This window comes from Natator depressus, chromosome 1 (genome assembly GCF_965152275.1).
Source record: "Natator depressus isolate rNatDep1 chromosome 1, rNatDep2.hap1, whole genome shotgun sequence".
Classification (NCBI taxonomy): domain Eukaryota; kingdom Metazoa; phylum Chordata; order Testudines; family Cheloniidae; genus Natator; species Natator depressus.
The window spans coordinates 272,579,868-272,602,506 of NC_134234.1; positions in this window are offsets into that span (position 1 = coordinate 272,579,868).

Below are 22,639 nucleotides of genomic sequence, written 5' to 3' on the forward strand. Positions count from 1 at the left end.
GAGCAGATGGCTTTGCTGAGTACTGTTTTGCTGTTAGTTATATTCACAGCATACAGAGACGTTTATGCTTTTAATTTGCTGGAAGGTTCTAATGTAACATGACTTTATTTCTTAAAATCTAGAACCTTAACACACAAGAGCCAAAAACAGAAGGAGGAAAGCAGGCTGCTCTCTAAGGCAAAGAAGCATAACTCATCATCCCTTGCTGAAGAAAGACTGCCAGAGACCCAGATTACATGCTTCCCTACAGAGCCCCCGGCCCTGCAAGCAGGACCAGGAAACCCCTTACAAATTTAATGTAGTAATTTGTAATTTTTAGTTTTCAATACACCATAGTTAAGGGTATGTGGGAGAGACAGACAGACAGGAGAGAGGTGAGGGAGAGAAATGACACAGGAGAAACACCAGAGAACCCAGTGGAGCAGGAAGCTCCAGTTCAGCCTGAGCAAGTGCAGTGGCATGGTTCTGAGGAAGAGCATAGAGAGAGTTCTTGGGTGTGCTGACTGAAAGAAGTTTGGTGCTGGGATCAGGCAAAGTGTCTCTAGTTTGTTTGATTCCTCTTGTGCTCAAACAAATGGGACTTTGTACGTTTTTGAAAATAGAACTGCAGCAAAGATACTTTAATCCAGGGGTGGCCAACCTGTGGCTCCAGAGCCACATGCGGCTCTTCAGAAGTTGATATGCGGCTCCTTGTATAGGCATCAACTCCAGGGCTGGAGCTACAGGCGCCAACTTTCCAATGTGCCGGGGGGTGGGGGGAGTGTGCTCAGTGCTCAACCCCTGGCTCTGCCACAGGCCCAGCTCTCATTCCACCCCTTCCCGCCCCCTCCCCTGAGCCTGCCATGTCCTCACTCCTCCCCGTCCCCCCCAGAGCCTCCTGCACACCATGAAACAGCTGATCAGGAGTGCAGGGAGGGAAGGGGAGATGCTGATCGGCAGGGCTGCCGGTGGGTGGGAGGCGCTGGGAGCAGGGGTGGGGCGGAAGCTGATGGGGGGCTGCTGACAATGACAATTTGGCAATGTACATTGGTAAATTCTGGCTCCTTCTCAGGCTCAGGTTGGCCTCCCCTGCTTTAATCCATCATCATTTCTTCTCCTAACTGGAACAACCTGCAAGACCCTGAATGCTGACTAGCCGCTCAGCTCAAAAGGAGTAACAATATAAAATAAAAACACTGAAATGAAAAATTGTTTACAAAATCAGAACTTCCATTTCAACAGGTCAAAAGAAAACATTTCAGCCTCACTTGAATACTCTGGACTGGTTTTTTTTTTTAAATACAATTCTGTCAGAACTGACACATTTCCACAAAATATTTCGCTTTTGACAAAGTGGCTTTTTAAAAACAGAAAAATGGTCTAGTGGAAAATTTCCAACCATCTCCAGAAATATAGACATTAGATTCAATTAAACTTAATTCCAAAGACCAGACTGATGGTTTTATGTCTTTGAGACTGTTGGCTATGCAAGCAGCATGTCACATTGTCAGACTGACATGGTATGTATTCAACAGTGTGGTCTATATCTCATTCATAGCACTGCAGGTGTCAATACATTGATTTGAAGCCCTCCACATTCTCCCAGGAGAAGCATCTCTTAGGCTGTATTTCATCTCTCTACAATCCCTTCCCTATTCTCAAATATAGAGAGGACTGGATAATGCACAGTCTCTCACTTCTTTAATTTTATTATATACACATGTATTCTACTTGCTTTTGTTTTGTCTGAATATGTTTTGTCTGTACTGTCCTGGATAGCGTTGCATCCATTTGCAACGCTAGATGGTAGCCCTTAGTCCCTAGCTTATCACTCTGATTAGCTTCATCTTATGCTTAACCATTCTTTTTCCTTTCTCCTGCACAATGTTATGGCAGAGATAAAAGAACAAAACAGTCTAGTTACCTGTAAAGAAAGTAAATAAAAGTGAATATTTCTGAATATTTCGCCATAGTGTTTCTTTTGAAAGCTGCCCCTTTTCCCACCCAGAATCATGAACCTGCATTATCACTGCAATGAACTGGGAAACTCCAGCCAGTAGAGTTGCTACTTGTCAGAATCAATATTTCTGTCCACTTCATTTTGCTTAAATCCTTTCGTTCGCTGCTGCAGGGCAGCTATACCACATAAGAACCATCACATGCTTTTTCTGTTGCTAAGGGCAACAATGCAGAGGGTGAGAACTGGTTGATGCACATCACATGATACACTGCAAAGTATAACAGATTTGGATGGCTTGTCCTTGAATTATTTAAGCTGGTGTTAGGATCACATGATCGCTCGAGTAGCATTTAAGTGCTAATTAGAAATAAAATAATTTACCCCTTGTTATTGTAACAACTTGATAAATCAGTGCAGCAGAGCACATGCCTGGCTTTCCAAAGAGGACAGCCATACAGTGTGTGTTGGGTGGTGGGGTAGTATTATAAGCCTTGTCCTCATTTGTAACTTATCAACAGTTAAAATCCTATTTTCACTATGTTCCCATTGGGTATGTCTGCACCACAATTAGACACCCGTGGCTGGTCCGCTCCAGCTGCCGTAGGCTCACAGGGCTGAGGGTCACATTCTGTTACAAACTGGGACTTTGCATATGTCCTCTTAGTTCAGGAAGCCTCAATGAAAAAGTGTGACCAATTTCTAATTGGTTCCTAATAGATTCACTTGATAGTTAAGTTTTACATCAGAACAATCCCTCCAGTATAAACCAACAAAAACCCATAAGTATCATCAAAGATCAGCAGAATCCAACCAGAGTTCAGTTGACTGGTTCTACTGGAATTTCCACGAGGAACAACATATCCCTTCTCCCAGGGCAGGGAGGAGAGAAGAACTCCCTGCCTTTAGTGTAGAGGGAAGGAGGATTTTCTCCTGCCTGTTTCTCCCCATAGATCCTGGGGATGAGAAGAAAGGGAAATATACACACATCCACCACCATCACCATCCCACTCACTTGGGCCCTGTTGCAAAGAAGACATCAGTGGTAAGAAGAGGAGTATACATGGGAAGCAGGGCTCCCAAGCAATCTGTTTTCATTCCTTTCATCCTGGAATCAAAGGATCTTCACCCTTGCACATCAGGGAAAAAAGAATAGATTTTTAAGCCCCTTGAACTATTGAAAACAAAATCTTTGGGCTGCAAAAAACTCAAAATAGTATTTTTGAAACCTAAGATTTTTGAAACATATATTAAATTATATATCCAGTAATAGAGAAGCACTAATGTTTAATCATGGCTATTAGTTGTCTTTATTCTGCTTATCTACCTATTCAGACTCCAGTTTTAGAGAAAAAAATTGCCACTGAGAACTACATAGACTTTGCTTTGGTATTCTGTTCCTCCTGTATGGACTGAATCTCCCAACATTCAAGGGAAGCTGAACACTGGAGATAAATTTTGTTAGTAGCTTGACTGAGATGAAGAAAGTAGCTGTTAATTTTTGTAGGAGTCCATTTCACCGGTTGAATATCAGGCTGTAAGAATGTGTAGTTTCCACACTGCCCTGACTACAATATTCAAACCTGGGTCAGAGCTTCAGCTGGGGTAAATAGTCATAGATAGCTCCATGGACTTCAAAAAAAATGATTACATTGAGAGTCTGACCCACTATACAGTACATAGTCCAAATTTGCTGTGTTGTTCTCCTCCTATCATGGTCGTTATTATTAGTAGTATTGATAACTATTCATATTTTGGTAGCAGCTAAGGACATCAGTCAGATTTGGAATTCCATTATGCTAGACAAAGAGAAAAACACGGTCCATCCTGAATGTTCCTTCAAGGGAAGTTTCATTGTAACCCAGAAAATAGAGGTTTTTTGGTGAAAATGCCTTGCTGGTAGTTCATTAATAATATAGTAGTGTGAATGACTTTGCAGTCTTGTATAATATGGTATCTTTGTGGTTTGATATTTCATAGTTTAGTTAGTGGCTTTTATGTATCTACTACTGCTGTTGCTATTACAATGTAGCCATCTTTTAATGTATGATTACTTGAGAATTTCACCTTACGTGCTGTGGATCTAGGCCTCCCCTCCCGCCTCCGCTTCCTATCTTAAAGATTTTCTGGTGAAAGAGTTAACATGTAAATATATCTGGGGCTTTTGAGACTGAACTGAAGAAATTGCTCTTTTAACCTGTGCTTAAAAATTGGTAACTGGGTGTCAAATATCCTTTGATAGATGTATGTGCACACACCAGACCAGATTATAGATTATTCTCCTAAAATTGATTTTTTGTAGTTATGTCTGAGCTGTTCAGGCTGTATGAGGAGGCCTGCCAGAAATAATTTATATTAGCCGGGTATTAAGAATAAGTCTATTGGATTACATTTTAGCTAACTGAACATTGCCATTTAAAACTAAAAAGGCAGTTTTAAATTTCCTGGAAAGAGCTGTATTTAATGGCTTAAAAAGATTATCTACATATTATGGGTCTGATTGTGCCATTTAGGGCATCTCTACGCTAGACGTTTTTTACCCTGGGAGTAAGTGATCAATTAACTCAAGTTAGCTAACACTTTTGTAAAGGCTAGTGTGAATGTTCCTTAAGTTTTTTTCCAGGCTACAAACATATGAGCTTCATCGTAGGCTGAACAATTATACTGAGGTAAATCTAATGTAGACATATGCTGTGGCACTGCACACAGGCTCCAGTTGAGGATGATATTTAAGTGTATGCATAGCCGTAAGTATGTTAATAGTCACACTGAAGCCAGTGGGACTCTCTGTGCTTAAAAATAGGACTATTCTAACATATCTTTCTGAATCAGGGCAATAATAAGGAGAAGTGCAGAACAATGCAGCCTGAAGAGAAACAATGCCTGAAGTAGAATGCCTTCTGGTTCCTCCTCCCTAAGGGGTCTAGTAGGACAGTTAATGTCCCCCACCTGGCTGGCCAGCTCTGCAGAAGTATGAAGTGAGCAATCCTTACACTCTCCAGAGCACAGGCATTGCAATTCCACCCAGCCCTTACATGGGCCACACCAGGAGAGATAAGGCCTTACATCTTTCCCCACATTGTGCATAAGGGCCAGGCCAGTACATGACTGAAACATCGTCCAGTACATTAATTCGAAATTGAGTGAAACATCACAGATGACTTAAAGTCCACAAGAGACAGAAATACCAATAAATATATCTCCAGATACATATTGCCATTTGTCCCTACTATACAGATGAAGAATGAAAAAGCTTTGACATTGGGAGATAAATCTATGGTTCAGATACCTGCATAGGTTCATCATAGTTTACAGTTGGAGCAATACAGTATATGGAGATAGTGTAGGGTCCTATCTAAACTAGAAAGATTTGTTGGTATAGTTATACCAGTATCCCAATCCCTTCTTGTGTAGACACAAATTATATTAACAAAAAAGAGCTTTTGTTAGTATAAAAGCTATACTGGCAAAAGATGATAGAACTGTGTCTACGCTATCGTTTTGCCAGTATAAAAGTGTTACAAAAAATCACCCCCTACCTCACACTGTTACACCCACAAAAGATTATAGAGTTGGCTAGGCCTAAGACAGCATGAACCATTCGCCTCTTACCAAAAGAGGCAACTTACAACTACCCTAACGGGTCACTGGATGGTTAAGGGATTGTTAATGTGCTAAGGAACCTCTCCCCTTTACAGAGCTGGGATCTTTTAAATCTAGACTGAACAAAACAAGGAACAATCCTGAGTTTGCAGGGAGACAGACTTGAGAATGTAATTTTTTTCTTTTTCATCTTTCAAAGTGTCATGAGATGAGGCCCTTTTTCAGCAACTCATGGAACTTAGAGATAGAAAAATACAAAGGCCTGTTAGCTGGACATCAAAGAACCAGTGGATTGGGGTGAGATTGCTACAGCAATGTTGAGCCAATTTTCAAAGGTTATATTCCTCTCAGATGCACAATACAAGTAGAGCTGCTACTTGTCCTGAGCTGTCAGCATGTTCAGATGCTGAAAATTATATTCAGTTAAAAATGCATAATGATAGAAGTATTTAATTGTTTGGGAGGGCAGGTCTGCCCCAACATGTAGATTTATGCACAATTTACTGTAGCTAATCCCAATTTCCATCACTGATCCCCACCTTAGTTCCCAGGTCTGAAAGTGATCAGGAGAAAAGCTGGGAAACAAGCAGGAAGAACTGGAAGTCCTGGCACAGTCAAAGAACTATGATGTGATTGGAATAACAGAGACTTGGTGGGGTAGCTCACATGACTGGAGGACTGTCATGGGTGGGTATGAACTGTTCAGGAAGGACAGCCAGGGGAGGAAAGGTGAAGGAGTTGCACTGTATGTAAGAGAGCGGCATGATTGCTCAGAACTCCAGTATGAAACTGGATAAAAGCCTGTTGAGAGAGTTTGGATTAAGTTAAGAAGCGAGAGCAACAAGGGTGATGTTGTGGTGGGTGGGTGCGAAAGACCACCAGACCAGGAGGATGAGGTAGACGAGGCTTTCTTTGAACAATTAACTGAAGTTTACAGAACACAGGCCCTGGTTCTAATGTGGGACTTTAATCACCCTGACATCTGCTGGGAGAGCAATACAACAGTGTACAGACAATCCAGGAAATTTTTGGAGAGGGTTTGGGGACAACTTCCTGGTCCAACTACTGGAGGAACCAACCAGGGGCTGTTCTCCTCTTGACCTGCTGCTTTCAAACAGGGAAGAATTGGTATGGGAAGTAGATGAGGGTGGCAATCTGGGAAGCAGTGACCATGAGATGGTTGAGTTCAGGATCCTCACAAAAGCAAGAAAGGAGAGTAGCAAAATACGGACCCTGGACTTCAGAAAAACGGACTTTGATTCCTTTAGGGAACTGATGGGCAGGATCCCTTGGGAGGCTAATAAGAGGGGGAAAGGAGTCCAGGAAAGTTGGCTGTATTTCAGAGCAGCCTTACTGAGGGTGCAGGAACAAACCATCCTGATGTGCAGAAAGAATAGCAAATATGGAAGGCAACCAGCTTGGCTTAACAATGAAATCTTCGGTGAGCTTAAACACGAAAAGGAAGCTTACAAGAAGTGGAAACTTGGACAGATGACTAGGGAGGAGTATAAAAATATTGATTGAGCATGCAGGGGTGTAATCAGGAAAGCCAAAACACAATTGGAGTTGCAGCTAGCAAGGGATGTGAAGGGTAAAAGAAGGTGATTCTACAGGTATGTTAACAACAAGAAAAAGGTCAGGGAAAGTGTGGGACCCTTAATGAATGGCGGAGGCAACCTAGTGACAGATGATGTGGAAAAAGCTGAAGTATTCAATGCTTTTTTTGCCTCGGTCTTCACAGACAAAGTCAGCTCCCACACTGCTGTCTGGCAATACAGTATGGGGAGGAGGTGAGCAGCCCTCAGTGGAGAAAGAACAGATTAAGGACTATTTAGAAAAGCTGGACATGCACAAGTCCATGGGTCCAGATCTAATGCATCCGAGGGTGCTGAGGGAGTTGGCAATTATCTTTGAAAACTCGTGGCGATCTGGGGAAGTCCCAGATGATTGGAAAAAGGCAAATATAGTGTCCATCTTTAAAAAAGGGAAGAAGGAGAATCCGGGGAACTACAGACCAGTCAGTCTCACCTCAGTCCCTGGAAAAATCATGGACCAGGTCCTCAAAGAAACCATTTTGAAGCACTTGGAGGAGAGGAAGGTGATCAGGAACAGTCAACATGGATTCACCAAGGGCAAGTCATGCCTGACCAACCTGATTGCCTTCTATGATGAAATAACTGGCTCTGTGGATATGGGAAAAGCAGTGGACGTGATATATCTTGACTTTAGCAAAGCTTTTGATATGGTCTCCCACAGTATTCTTGCCAGCAAGTTTAAAAAGTATGGATTGGATGAATGGACTAGAAAGCTGGCTAGATTGTCGGGTTCAATGGGTAGTGATCCACGGCTCGATGTCTAGTTGACAGCCGGTATCAAGTGGAGTGCCCCAGGGGTCAGTCCTGGTGCTGGTTTTGTTCAACATCTTTATTAATGTTCTGGATGATAGATGGATTGCATCCTCAGAAAGTTCGCAGATGACACTAAGATGGCGAGAGAGGTAGATACTCTGGAGGGTAGGGATAGGATCCAGAGTGACCTAGACAAATTGGAGGATTGGGCCAAAAGAAATCTGATGAGGTTCAGCAAGGGCAAGTGCAGAGTCTTGCACTTAGGATGGAAGAATCCCATGCACCGCTACAGGCTGGGGACCGACTGGCTAAGCAGCTGTTCTACAGAAAAGGACCTAGGGATTACAGTGGACGAGAAGCTGGATATGAGTCAGCAGTGTGCTCTTGTTGCCAAGAAGGCTAACGACATATTGGACTGCATTAGTAGGAGCATTGCCAGCAGATCAAGGGACGTGATCATTCCCCCCTATCTGGCACTGGTGAGGCCACATCTGGAGTGCTGCATCCAGTTTGGGCCCCCCCCCCCCCCACTACAGAAAGGATGTGGACAAATTGGAGAGAGTCCAGTGGAGGGCAATGAAAATGATCAGGGGGCTGGGACACATGACTTAGGAGGAAAGGCTGAGGGAACTGGGCTTGTTTAGTCTGCAGAAGAGTGAGGGGGATTTGATAGCAGCCTTCAACTACCTGAAAGGGGGTTCCAATGAGAATGGAGCTCAGCTGTTCTCAGTAGTGACAGATGACAGAACAAGGAGCAATGGTCTCAAGTTGCAGTGGGGAGGGTCTAGGTTGGATATTAAGGAAAACTATTTCACTCGGAGGGTTGTGAAGCACTGGAATGGGTTGCCTAGGGAGGTGGTGGAATCTCCATCCTTAGAAGTTTTTAAGGCCTGGCTTGACAAAGCCCTGGCTGGGATGATTTAGTTGGTGCTGGTCCTGCTTTGAGCAGGAGTTTGGACTAGATGACCTCTTGAGGTCTCTTCGAACCCTAATCTTCTATGATTCTATTATTCTAAGGTACTTGCCAGACACTTGCTATTTCCAGTGAAATAATAAACTGTGAATCATAGTATATTTAGTCTAGTTTCCTAACTGGGAAAAAAACAAGACCAATGCAAAATGCAGTCATTGAAAGATAGCTGCATACAATTCCATTTAAAAATTGTCCTTCTCAGCAGCTTGTGAAGGCAATTCCAGAACAGCTCTGCAAGTGACAGTGGGAGGAAAGGAGCAAAGTGACAGTTTAACTACAGTAAGAGAGAGAGAGAGAGAGATTTATTTATCCTCTTCAGTGATGCAGGACAGTCCAAATAGATCCAGGAAATGAGATTGTCTAGTGCACCCAGACTTCCAAGGCAAACCCTTGCATTTCATTCATTTGAAAGGGTTTGCTTTTAAAACTATTTTCAAGATGTTGATATGGCCTCTCAGTAACAGTGAAAAGGGTAAACCAACAATGGGGGAATTTAAAGATATAATCCACAAAAATGCTGTATCACAAACTGAAAATAAAAACAACATAAGGTGGCTGTATTTATTCAGTAGTGTTCCCCACTGTAATCTGCCTGCTAACTAGGGCTGTGTCAAGCTCATTTACAAACCTGAAACCAGTGAAACTTGGCCCAACTTTGTTGAAAGTCTTTGGGACTTCTCACAGCCCTTTGGAGGGGAACCTAGACCAAATTTCATATGCATGTCCTCCCCATGTGTTTTGAGGAGGATTTATGATTATGTTCAAACCCATGCAAAATATATTACATTTTTATATGGTTTTTTCAACCCAAAACCAGGCCAGGTGTGTTTGGGTTCATTCAGACTCAAAGCAAAACTCAGAAGGTTATAAAAAAAGTAGATGGAAACCAAAAAAAAGTGAAGGTTTCATTTAAAAAGAGAACAAAACCTTTGAAAAGCACAATTAAAAGAGCCAGGTAACCTTTATTCTGTCTCATGGCCTGCCCATCTGTGTGCCTGGCTTGTAAGCTAGACATGTTTTGCCATGAACTTTAAGAAATCCACAGCCACAAAAATCCTTACTGTAAACTTAATATAATTTTGAGTAGCAGCTTGCTCCATGAGCAGTCTCATTGATTTCAGTGGGACTAATCACAGAGTAAGGTGCTATTCAGCAAAACTAAAGGGGCAGAATCTGGGACAAAACTGTCTTAAGTAAACCTGAAGGATGACAGTTTTTATGACAGGTTTCAAAGTAACAGCCGTGTTAGTCTGTATTCGCAAAAAGAAAAGGAGTACTTGTGGCACCTTAGAGACTAACCAATTTATTTGAGCATAAGCTTTCGTGAGCTACAGCTCACTTCATCGGATGCATACTGTGGAAAGTGTAGAAGATCTTTTTATATACACACAAAGCATGAAAAAATACCTCCTCCCACCCCACTCTCCTGCTGGTAATAGCTTATCTAAAGTGATCACTTTAAAGTGGGAGGAGGTATTTTTTCATGCTTTGTGTGTATATAAAAAGATCTTCTACACTTTCCACAGTATGCATCCGATGAAGTGAGCTGTAGCTCACGAAAGCTTATGCTCAAATAAATTGGTTAGTCTCTAAGGTGCCACAAGTACTCCTTTTCTTTTGACAGTTTTTATGTTGTTCGAATTGACAATGAATATTCACATGTGCTTTTTCTGTATGTCAGATGAAATTTAAAATGACATCTGCATAAGGAATTGTGTCAATACTTAGCATATATTTAAAGGCACACAATAATTAATGATCCAGGGGCAAAGTTAGTTAATATTCTGACTTGATCAGTCCTGGTCAGGCGAGCAAATTTATGTTCTCCGGAATAAACACCAGATGCCAACCTTGACTCATGTGCATGTCAATTTCAGGGAACGGATCATGGCTAACATCTGCTCTGCCATGCAATCTGTAAATGGACATTTGGTTGCACTTGCAAACCAACAGTGATATAAAACAGGAACAAAATCCAGACATAACTTGTTTCTAACAGAGAAGTGAAAGCTACAAAGGCCAAATGATCATTTAATGTGGGCATGTTGTAACAGCTTAAATGGTCAGCTAAATATCCTGATTATGTTCCCTTTCACCCTGAGTATCATGAAAAACTGGATCACTTCCAATTTGTTTGCTATAGCAGTTAATTAAGTTTAATCATTCACCTGACAAGAATATCTCTGCGATCCAAGTTGCAGGTTTTTCTGAAGATTCCAATTTCAAATCTGCAGCCTTTTTCTTATATTTAGTGTTTTTATATTTTATGTTTATAAAAGGATTGAGTTTTGAAGAGCCCTCAATCTGGCTCTGACCGGACATTCACATCTTTTGCACAGAATAACTTGTGCATATTAATTGTACATACAGTGGAGCAGACGCTAAAGTCTCTTTGTGCCACTCTATTGTTGGGAGTAACTTAAAGTTGATCTATAGGAGCAGTGGAAGATTCTTCCAGCATGTGGCATTCCTAGGCTGGCATAGAACTGGTATGATCAACTCTACACCTCCTCCTAGCAGCCCCTCCAGTGTATGTTTTTGGGGCAGGCAGGAGTGTGGCCAGAGCACACTTTAATCTGACAACCCCAACCAGCATAATGGCCCCATGGGAAACATTGAAGGCTAGTGTAATTTAGAGGAACCGTAATGCTATTCTAAATCATGCTGGGGTCAAATTGACCTCCAGCTGCTCTGGGGGACAGAAAAGTGCAAAGGTGGCTGATAGGCATGCTGGTCCCTCTATCTCGCCCCCTGTGATAGAGCTCTGGTGGAGCTAAGAATCAGGATCAATGCTTACACACTTTACTGATGTGTGCTTATGGATGTCTGACAGTCTACTATTCTTTATCTACCATGCTGAATATTCTTAACTATAAACACTGATCTGAAAAAAACAACGATCGAGTTTTACAGCTCTACTACAACAGTGGTTCGTCTAAACAGACTTAAGATGTTTTTACTTTGGGCCTATAATCAGTACCTGGTATTAATTTGTTTTTTGAAACAAGTAGAGAGCCACATAAAACTTTGCTCAGTTTATATTATAGCGTAAAGCTGCATAAAATATCTATCAGTTTTACACTGGAGAGCTACACTTCCAATGGCATTGTGTTGATCAGGTCCTCCAAAAAGGTGTAGCATCAAAAAGATATTGAAAATGAGTAATTCCTTGTAATTTGGTTGCTAGGAAACTAAAAACATGTTTCCATTACAATACAGCACATTTGACTTAAATTATTATATTGCCATTAGCCATACGTATAAGTATTTGTTATAGAAAACGTGGTAGTATTTTAAAACTGTATCAGTCAAAGCATATACCGTAGGAACAATAGAAAAATCTAGGTTTTTAAAGGGCCATAATCACCACAGAATCTGAGCAGCTTGTATACAGTATATTGATGAATTGATCCTCAGAACATCTGTGCGTGGCTGTTAAGTATAATACCCATTTTCCAGACAGGGAGCTAATTCAGAGAGATGGTGGCTCCAATTCAACAAAGCATGTGCTTAACTTTGACAAGATCAGGATTCTCAAACTGCTAGGACCACTTCTTGAAAGAGAATATACGCTCAACCCCTTCCAAATATCCCACTTCTAATTTGACCCCATCCTACCCTGTGAGAACTACAGTAAATTAATACATTCGTTTGATTTTAAAAAAATGTATATGAGTGTCCTTTCCCATGAACTAATCTTTTCCTCTTCCTGTCATCTCATCCCATGAACTAGATGCTAATTGGTCATTTTTTATATCTAATGTCTGTGTTCCTGTCAAAATAAACTTCATTCTGTTTTTAACTTTTATTCTGCCAACTTTGAACCTGCAATAATATTTACTGATCTGGACTTTCCTTTGCTTCTACACCTACGTTCAGTCTTGTGTTAGTAATAATGAACCTTGCAAGAGTCAGGAGAGCAGAAACTAGAGAGGATAATTTTGGACTGTGGGGGCTAACTTTGAGATGAAGCAGTTCCCATTACCTTCAAGTGGAATTTTGGCTGTTCAGTCTTCTGAAACTTCTACTCCAAGTTTGGTCTCTGCGTTTAAACATCTAATCACCCTGTTTGCATGAACACTTCTGAGTTTTGGAGAATGGTCAGAGTTTTCTATGCAAATTTGGAAGTCACTTTTAAACAAAACCTAAATGTTAAGTAACCTAAAATGTTCAATAGCCATCTCCAATAGAATTGTGGGTGCAATTTTACTCCTGCCTGTAATATCTCACGGTGCCAAATTAATTTCACCCTCAGATGTATCCTAAAATTGGAGCCTAAGACTTTAAGAAGTCAAGGTGAACTTTATCTGTGTTCAAGAGGCCTGCACAGGCCTAGGTATCCCTTATGTACCAGAGAGCTTTTTGAGTGGTGCATAGTCCTTGTTCAATCCCCCTACACTGGGGATGGATTTCACTCTGGATGTATTGATAAATATATGTACATGGTCAGCATTAGAGTGACACAGCAGGAACATCCTTGGCCTATAAACCAGAGACTGATGGACTGAAACCATCTTCTGCTAGCTGCTGCCTCCTCTAAAGAAGGATGGTCTTGTGGTTAAAGCTGGAACAGGGACTCAGGAAATCTGGGTTCAATCCTAGATTGGCTCCACCACAGACTTTCAGCATTGCCAGCCCCAAGCATTCAACGGTCGTGAGTCAGGGTCCCCAAAATAATCTGATAATGTGATTTGGCTGAAAAAATGATCAATTATTTCTCTTGTTTTTTTAGCCTTTAGAGTGTACATAGATCACATTCTCAAGGTTTTCTCTGCAGCCATGACAGCCAGAAGCTTACCTTAAAAAAATAAAGCTGAAACTCCTAATCACAGCACTCCAAGGTTTGGGGTGTTAGGTAAAATAACAAATGTTGCAAGTAATGTGATAAAAATCACAAGAGTAGACAAGAATGAACGAGTTTATATCTTACCTAAGGGAAGTCTCCCAATCTTTCAGTGCCCCTTTCTGCATCTATAAAACTAAGATAAAAATACTATGTCTACGCTTTTTCTGACTCGTCTAATTACACTGTAAACTTGTTTTGGCAGGGATTGTCTGGAATGCTCATGAGGGAGACAAGGTGGGTGAGGTGATATCTTTTATTAGACCAACTTCTGTTGGTGAAAGAGACAAACTTCTGAGCTTGAAATCTTGTCTCTTTCACCATCAGAAGCAGGTCCAATAAAAGATATTACCTCACCCACCATGTCTCTCTCATATTTTGGGACCAACACGGTTACAACCACACTGCAAACAACTATGTTCCTGGACAGTACTTAGCACAATGGATCCCTGATCTCAAATGAGTCCTTTAGGTGCTACTGTAATACAAATGACTAATAATAACGTTTTGAAAGTTAAAGTGAAGGCAAAATTGACAAATAAGTCATCAATTCTGTTTAAGAAAATGATTTGTGGATTTCCTGGTTGCACTCGTCTGTAAGGTATCACAGTTCTTTGATACCTAATATTTTTGGAGCTCTCTTATTTAATCCCTTTAAGAAAGTATCTGCTATCATATCAAAGTGGTTCATGCCCAAAAGGAAGGCTCATATGATTAACCTTCTGCAACGCCAATGCAAAAGTAAAGTTAAAGAAGATCAATGGACAGATTCACTAGTAGACTCCAGCTGCTTTGCATCACTAGGGTGCGCTGCTAAGCAGCTGGAACATTCTCGTGAATCTGAGCCCAAATCCTTTTTCCGTGTATAATAAAAAATTGTGACAGGTTTCAGAGTGGCAGCCGTGTTAGTCTGTATCAGCAAAAACAACAGGGAGTACTTGTGGCACCTTAAAGACTAACACATTTATTTGGGCACAAGCTTTTGTGAAGTGGGTTTTAGTCCACGAAAGCTTATGGCCAAATAAATAAAAATTGTGTGGTACATAATAGAGAAACCCCATAAGCATATTTTCATATTTTAACAACATGGAGTATAACAAGCAGAAAATCCCATACACAATGGCAACATTGAAGGATGGCATTTTTTAACATCATGGGATGATTTCAAATGCCAGAGGGAATTGCTTTTATAAGCATTCAATCTATAAGATTCAGCGAGCATAACCTGGGAGAAGAAACTAATTACATGCCTGGGACATTTTCACTGAGAAACTGCAGCCTGTAATATAGATGTGTTAAATCCAATTGTAGACATCTCAAGCCAGTTATCTCCAGATTTAACATATTTTTCCTTATTTCAGTCAATAAGGAAAAATAAATAAATGAAGGGGGGGGAACCATTTATAAAGTGCAGTTCTAAAATGCCTGCTTTCTGTTTTTGCCAGGAAGTGAGTAATACATGCCAAATAAATCAGATATACACCAACTATTCCCTTGCAGAAAGACTCCTAAAATGTAGGACTTCCTGTGGAGTAGGAGCACCAATTGATGTAAATCTCCTAGCATGGACAATTTTCTCTCCAGTTATTTCAGGATAAGAGCAAAGTCACATGCTCTCGGCATCACATGAGGATTGTCAGGGGAGATATCTTCTGAATGCCTAATGAGGAATCAGAGAAATGAACTGGAAAAGAAAGATCGTTGTGCCAGAGTTATTGCTTCCACACATTGTCAGGTGACAGGTACCTCCTCAGAGGGCAAAATACTATTTTATGATCAGAATATTTATTGTAAATTGTATTAGCTATCTGTAACATAGTAACCTCTGGTTTCAGAGTAGCAGCCGTGTTAGTCTGTATCCGTAAAATGAAAAGGAGTACTTGTGGCACCTTAGAGACTAACAAATTTATTAGAGCATAAGCTTTCGTGAGCTACAGCTCACTTCATCAGATGCATGCAGTGGAAAATATAGTGGGGAGATTTTATATACACAGAGAACATGAAACAATGGGTGTTACCATACAGACTGTAACAAGAGTGATCAAGAAAGGTGAGCTATTACCAGCAGAAGAGCGGTGGGGCGGAACCTTTTGTAGTGATAATCAAGTGGGCCATTTCCAGCAATATGCAAGAACAGTAGGAGGGGAAATAAACATGGGGAAATAGTTTTACTTTGTGTAATGACACATCCACTCCCAGTCTTTATTCAAGCCTAAGTTAATTGTATCCAGTTTGCAAATTAATTCCAATTCAGCAGTCTCTCGTTGGAGTCTGTTTTTGAAGTTTTTTTGTTGACGAATTGCCATTTTTAGGTCTGAAATGAGTGACCAGAGAGATTGAAGTGTTCTCTGACTGGTTTTTGAATGTTATAATTCATGACGTCTGATTTCTGTCCATTTATTCCTTTATGTAGAGACTGTCTGGTTTGGCCCATGTACATGGCAGAGGGGCATTGCTGGCTCATGATGGCATATATCACATTGGTAGATGTGCAGGTGAACGAGCCTCTGATAGTGTGGCTGATGTGATTAGGCCCTATGATGGTGTCCCCTGAATAGATATGTGGACATAGTTGTCAGTGGGCTTTGTTGCAAGGATAGGTTCCTGGGTTAGTGGTTCTGTTGTGTGGTGTGTGGTTGCTGGTGAGTATTTGCTTCAGGTTTGGGGGGCTGTCTGTAAGCAAGGACTGGCCTGTCTCCCAAGATCTGTGATAGTAACCTCTATAATTATCTCAATGCTAAACTTAGACAAGGGCACTTGTAAAGTGATATGAAGTAGATAAATTATGCATACTTAAGCATCTGCCAAAAGGATAGTTATTTCACACAGTGCACACCAGTTCCTGTGACCCGTCAAGATGCTGAAATATTAATAAAAAACAAAACAAAAATACCCAAACAGATTAGCCCCTTTGAAAATTGAGGCCTGATTTTCAGAGGGTTAGTGCTCAGGACTTCCTGAAAATCAGATCCATTTAAGCTTGACCCCCCAAAAGTGAGGCTTTCAAAAATCACTGATCACTTTTGAAAATTTAGGCCTCTGTTTGGTCCTCTTGTCCACAGTAAACTGGGGGCAAGCAATGACACAGATAATTCATTTGACGTGCATTGGAGTGCAGGTTGACTGGTGAAATCACAGTGTTGCTGCAGAACAATAAAGTAATCAAACCCAGCATGCTTTTATATGTGGTCGCACTGAATTAATTCAAATAGACATGGAACAGGCATAAATAGCATTGATAAATAAAGTCAAGGAGACCTTATGCAGCCATAAAATGATTTATTGGGCACTCCATTTATATCTCTATTCTCTTTTTTGTAACAGGACCACTGTTGAAATAACTGTTCTTTCTCTAAAACAGCTCGTCTAAATGACTAGGGAATTCTGTACAGCATGGACATGCAGAATTAGACTCTCAATGTTGTGTTTGTCTGCATGTGACCCAAGTAACTTAGGGGCTGTCTACATGGGGAGTTTTTTCTTCCTACAATAACTTTTGGGGTTTTATTCAAATCAAAATGACCTGTGTCCACATGATGCAATCCCCAGGGGTGAAAGTAAGGCGGTACGGCCAGTATAGCGTACCTATAAAAAAATAGCCGCCAGAACTGGCCCAGACCGCTGACTTTAAAGCGCTTTAAGAACCCTGCTTAAAGAGCTGCCACAGCAGTGCTTTAACATCACTGCTCCTTTTGCGCCCCCTATTGGCGGCCCTGCCAGGTCCCTACCAGCAGGGCCACTGATGCGGGGGGCGCAAAAGGGGCAGCGACGACCTGGCAGGGTCACCGATGGGGGGCGCAAAAAGGCAGCGACATTAAAGTGCTGCCATGAGAGCGCTTTAACGTTATTGCCCCTTTTGCCCCCCCCGGCCGCCGACGGAGGGGCAAAAGAAGTAGCCGCCCCCGGCCCTTTAAATTGCTGCTGGAGCCCCAGGCGGCGTGGGCCAGGCAGTGCAGATGGGCTAGCTGGGGGACACTGAAGCCCCGCCCCTTCTGCCCCAGGCCTCACCCCTTCCGGGGGGGTCCAGAGCAGCCCTGTACCGGTAAGGGCTCAATTTTACTTTCACCCCTGGCAATCCCTTCATGAGAATTAACTCACCAGATATTGTGAATGGGCTAATCCAGTTTAAAACTTGATTAAGTCCATTGTAGAAAGTTTAAGGTTCATGAGTAAGGTTCATGTGAACACATCTGTATTTCACAGTGACTTGGCAGTCCACCAGCTGCTATCCCACACTGCATTGTTTCATACCAGGACCAACCTGTCTAACTGTGTGCCTTCTACAGCTCTGGGGTCATCTTGATCAGATTCATTTCCCCATTTAAATGCTGGCACACAGGTTCACCCCCATTTATAATGGCAAGCCCCTGTATTTGCATACCTCTGTATTTTAAGAGCAGTATTTCTTTCACCTGTGGGTTCCTGGTTTGAGCTCAGTGGGATTCTACAGTAAAATGAGGTTCTGGTCTCAATTCAGGAACTAATGCAGCTAATCAAACACCAGTATTTCAAAATAAATCTGTTTGGACGAAATGGCAGCAGTTGAAGAGCCAAGACAACTTAGTTAACAGAGACTGAACTCAATACTTGGAAGGAAGGGCAAAAGAAAGAGAAGTCAATGGGACCCACCCATGTTAGTGATTACATTTGCACTGTGAATATCAGCATTGTAGTTAAAACATCAAATCTTCAGGTTACAGAGCTGCTAATCTCTTCAATATCTCAGTGTCAGAGTTCCCCAGTGGCAGGCTGAGGCAGGAGAAGATGCAGGCTGGAATGAGCTGGCTAGTGTAGAAACAAACACTGCTAGAGCAGGAGTAAGGGCCATCTAGAGCAGTCTATTGAAATTACTAGCAACAGGAATGCTCCACGCTAGGTAGTGAATTTGAGCAGACTGGAGATACTGCTTGTCTCGGGAGCCTATATACCTGCCTTTGGATCACGTGTGTGGGTCCTCACCTGTGGATTGGCTGAACACTGCTTGAATGGTACAGGACCTATCACAAGACCTGCAGGAAATTGCCTCTGGTCACTCATCAAACTCTCTGGCTCAGGGGTGACTCATCACATTTAAACAGGCTCAAAAAGATGTAATTTAGGTTTACGTAGGTTTAGAAGTATCACCATCAAAAGATGCCTACCAGGCAGCTTCGAGCCTGAAGTAGGCTGGGGTCATGTATGTTGTTGGTCGGCTCCCAGAAATGATCAGCAGGACCACAGCCCACCCAATAGACACTCTGCATGTGCTTCCCATGGAGAATCTTGGAGTCCAAGATCTGCCTCATCAAGAATTCTTTCTGTCCCAGGACCATGATGCAGAGAGGAGGTGGTTGTATCCATCTGGGAAAGGAGTTGTAGATGTACTTTTTTGGCAGGGAAACAAGTAACACTGGGTGTACATTCCTTGTATTGGGTAGCTGGAATTGAAGACCACCAGGTTAATCAGTTGGACAACTTGAGACACAAGCTTCATCGTTCTCCTGTGACTGACATAGCCAGTCAGGGGCAAGTGATTACATTGCCCAAATATGGCCAGACCTGGTTGACCATCAGGAACATAGATCTGATATTTGAATAAGAGAATCACATTCTTTACTGAGAAGTTCAAATCAGGGGTTGGATTTGTACTGGTCGACATCAATTTTACCACAAATGGATTTTGAGGCAAGAGAGACTTTACAAGAGACAATAAATCATTGTGCACAAGTATGTTAACAAATCATTGAAAGACTTGCCAGAAACAGACAGGAGTGGAGGAGTTTTGTCACCTCTCTAAACATCAGAGGTGTAATGGGAACATGATGATGATGATGGTGTTAACAAAACGGCAGGGCTTCAAAACTATGGAGTGCTCTATGGGTCTATTCCCTTGTTCGGGTACTTGCCCATGTCAGATAATGTGTTGGCTTTACCTTTTGGGATGCCAGGGTAAAATCAAATTGGGAGAAAAAAGAGGGAACAACAGATCTCACACTGATTGAGAACCTCTACAGTTCTCAGGTGCTTCAAATTCTTCTGATCCGTGAATACGTGAACTGGAAGACAAGTGTCTTCCAAGTAATGATGCTGTTCTTTAAAAGGTGGTTTTGATGGCCAACAGTTGGCATTTGCAGGATCAGCTGCCTATATTGTAAAGTCACCACTGTGGCCAGATTCATCCCTGCACTAGTGCTAGGAAATGAAGCTTGCACCTCTGTGATCCTGGGGCTGCTGGGAATAGGTTCAGTCCCCAGCACAACCTAAGGAGCCCTATGGGATGCCCCATCTGGTGCCCTGGATGCCAGGGCTCCTATGGGCCTTGCAGAGCCTGAAGAATAGCCAACATGTAGGGATATTCCAATCTCTCCTCCTGCTGACCCTTCTGACCCAACTCCTGACCCAAAAATGCATCCCTGCCCTGGAAAGGGTGAGATTTAGGCTTGTCCTACAATGAGGCTGTGTACAGCTTGTGCCATGTAGTGTGGGACTTCCCACCAGCTTTCTAGACCAGAAGCCAAATGTGCTACCAGCTGAGTGCAGTACTGACATGTGGTTATATGTTCACCAGAAGAAAATAATATTCTACTTAATAGTGCTAATGTGCTACATCAGTTTTGATTAAACATTTAACGGTTGGTAGTCTGGTAAGAGTGGAGAGTCAGTAATTGCAATCTCCTGTGATAGACGTAAGAACGGATATTTTATCAACTATAATTTGGCAAGGAGCTACAGCACTGCTGCCAATTACAGCTATTAACTGCACAACAAGGTACTGTTGTTATTGGCTTTAATATACATTGCATTGAAGGGGACATTATTTATTGTATGTAATGGTGCCATATCATTTAAAAAGGATTATGATTACTAGAAGGAATAAAGAGTCCATTAAAGTTTTATAAAACAATTTAATATTAAATAATATTCCACATTCCTTTGCCTTGGAAGAAAATGTAAAGCATTTAAAACATCCTTTCAGACTTCTCTTTACTTATTCCTTGGACAAGTGAAGAAGTACAACTTTACAGTTTCTTTTTAACTTTAAACTGTAGTATATTTTAATAGAATTAGAATCACAAATGAGATCTGTACAGGCAAATGACAAATATAAAGTATAAGATTAAATGCAAATACTACTCTTAACCAGATTTTATTTCCAGCTCATTCTTTTTGAAGTTCAACTTGTATGCTGTATCCAGTAGAATTCACAGTTTTGTTTATCATCCTTTACAGGGTTTAAATTAGCTGTGATGAAGGAGAAATATATTAACTACTACAAGGGAAAATGAATTAAAAGTAAAATATGAGAACTACAGTTTATCCAAAGCCTATTCCTAGCTGATACCAAGATCTGTGTGCATGCAAAATTTTTGTAATTAGGGTTCTTTTATTTTTTTGGTTTATTTTGTAACTTGGCTTGAGTTACTAAGAGATCCACTTCCTGGACACTACAGTGCTAATAAGTGATGGTCACATAAACACCACCCTATACCGGAAACCTACTGACCGCTATACTTACCTACATGCCTCCAGTTTTCATGAAGACCACACCACACGATCCATTGTCTACAACCAAGCTCTACGATACAACCGCATTTTCTCCAACCCCCTCAGACAGAGACAAATACCTACAAGATCTCTATTAAGTGTTCTCACAACTACAATACCCACCTGCTGAAGTGAAGAAACAGATTGACAGAGCCAGAAGAGTACCCAGAAGTCACCTACTACAGGACAGGCCCAACAAAGAACGTAACAGATTGCCACAAGCCATTACTTTCAGCCCCCAACTAAAACCTCTCCAGCACATCATCAAGGATCTACAACCTATCCTGAAGGATGATACCTCACTCTCACATATTTTGGGAGACAGGCCAGTCCTTGCTTACAGACAGCCCCCCAACCTGAAGCAAATACTCCCCAGCAACCACATACCACACAACAGAACCACTAACCCAGAAACCTATCCTTGCAACAAAGCCCATTGACAACTGTGTCCACATATCTATTCAGGGGACACCATCATAGGACCTAATCACATCAGCCACACTATCAGAGGCTCGTTCACCTGCACATCTACCAATGTGATATATGCCATCATGAGCCAGCAATGCCCCTCTGCCATGTACATTGGCCAAACCGGACAGTCTCTACGTAAAGGAATAAATGGACAGAAATCAGACATCATGAATTATAACATTCAAAAACCAGTCAGAGAACACTTCAATCTCTCTGGTCACTCATTTCAGACCTAAAAGTGGCAATTCGTCAACAAAAAAACTTCAAAAACAGACTCCAACGAGAGACTGCTGAATTGGAATTAATTTGCAAACTGGATACAATTAACTTAGGCTTGAATAAAGACTGGGAGTGGATGTGTCATTACACAAAGTAAAACTATTTCCCCATGTTTATTTCCCCTCCTACTGTTCTTGCATATTGCTGGAAATGGCCCACTTGATTATCACTACAAAAGGTTCCGCCCCACCGCTCTTCTGCTGGTAATAGCTCACCTTTCTTGATCACTCTTGTTACAGTCTGTATGGTAACACCCATTGTTTCATGTTCTCTGTGTATATAAAATCTCCCCACTATATTTTCCACTGCATGCGTCTGATGAAGGGGGCTGTCGCTCACGAAAGCTTATGCTCAAACAAATTTTTTAGTCTCTAAGGTGCCACAAGTACTCCTTTTCTTTTTGTGGATACAGACTAACATGGCTGCTGCTCTGAAACCTAAAATAATTGTTTAAGTGCAGACCATAAATTTGGGTAGTACATATATTAATGCATTAATGTACTGAGCATGGTGTGGTGTAGGCTTAAAGTTCTGCAAAAGACTCAGCTGTAAGATGAGAAGGAATAATGGCAGAGTAAGGTCCCCCTATTACTAATTTTATTTTATTAATATCTTACATTACTTTCGAAGTTGCTAGCTTTCTTTTTTATTTAAATAACCTC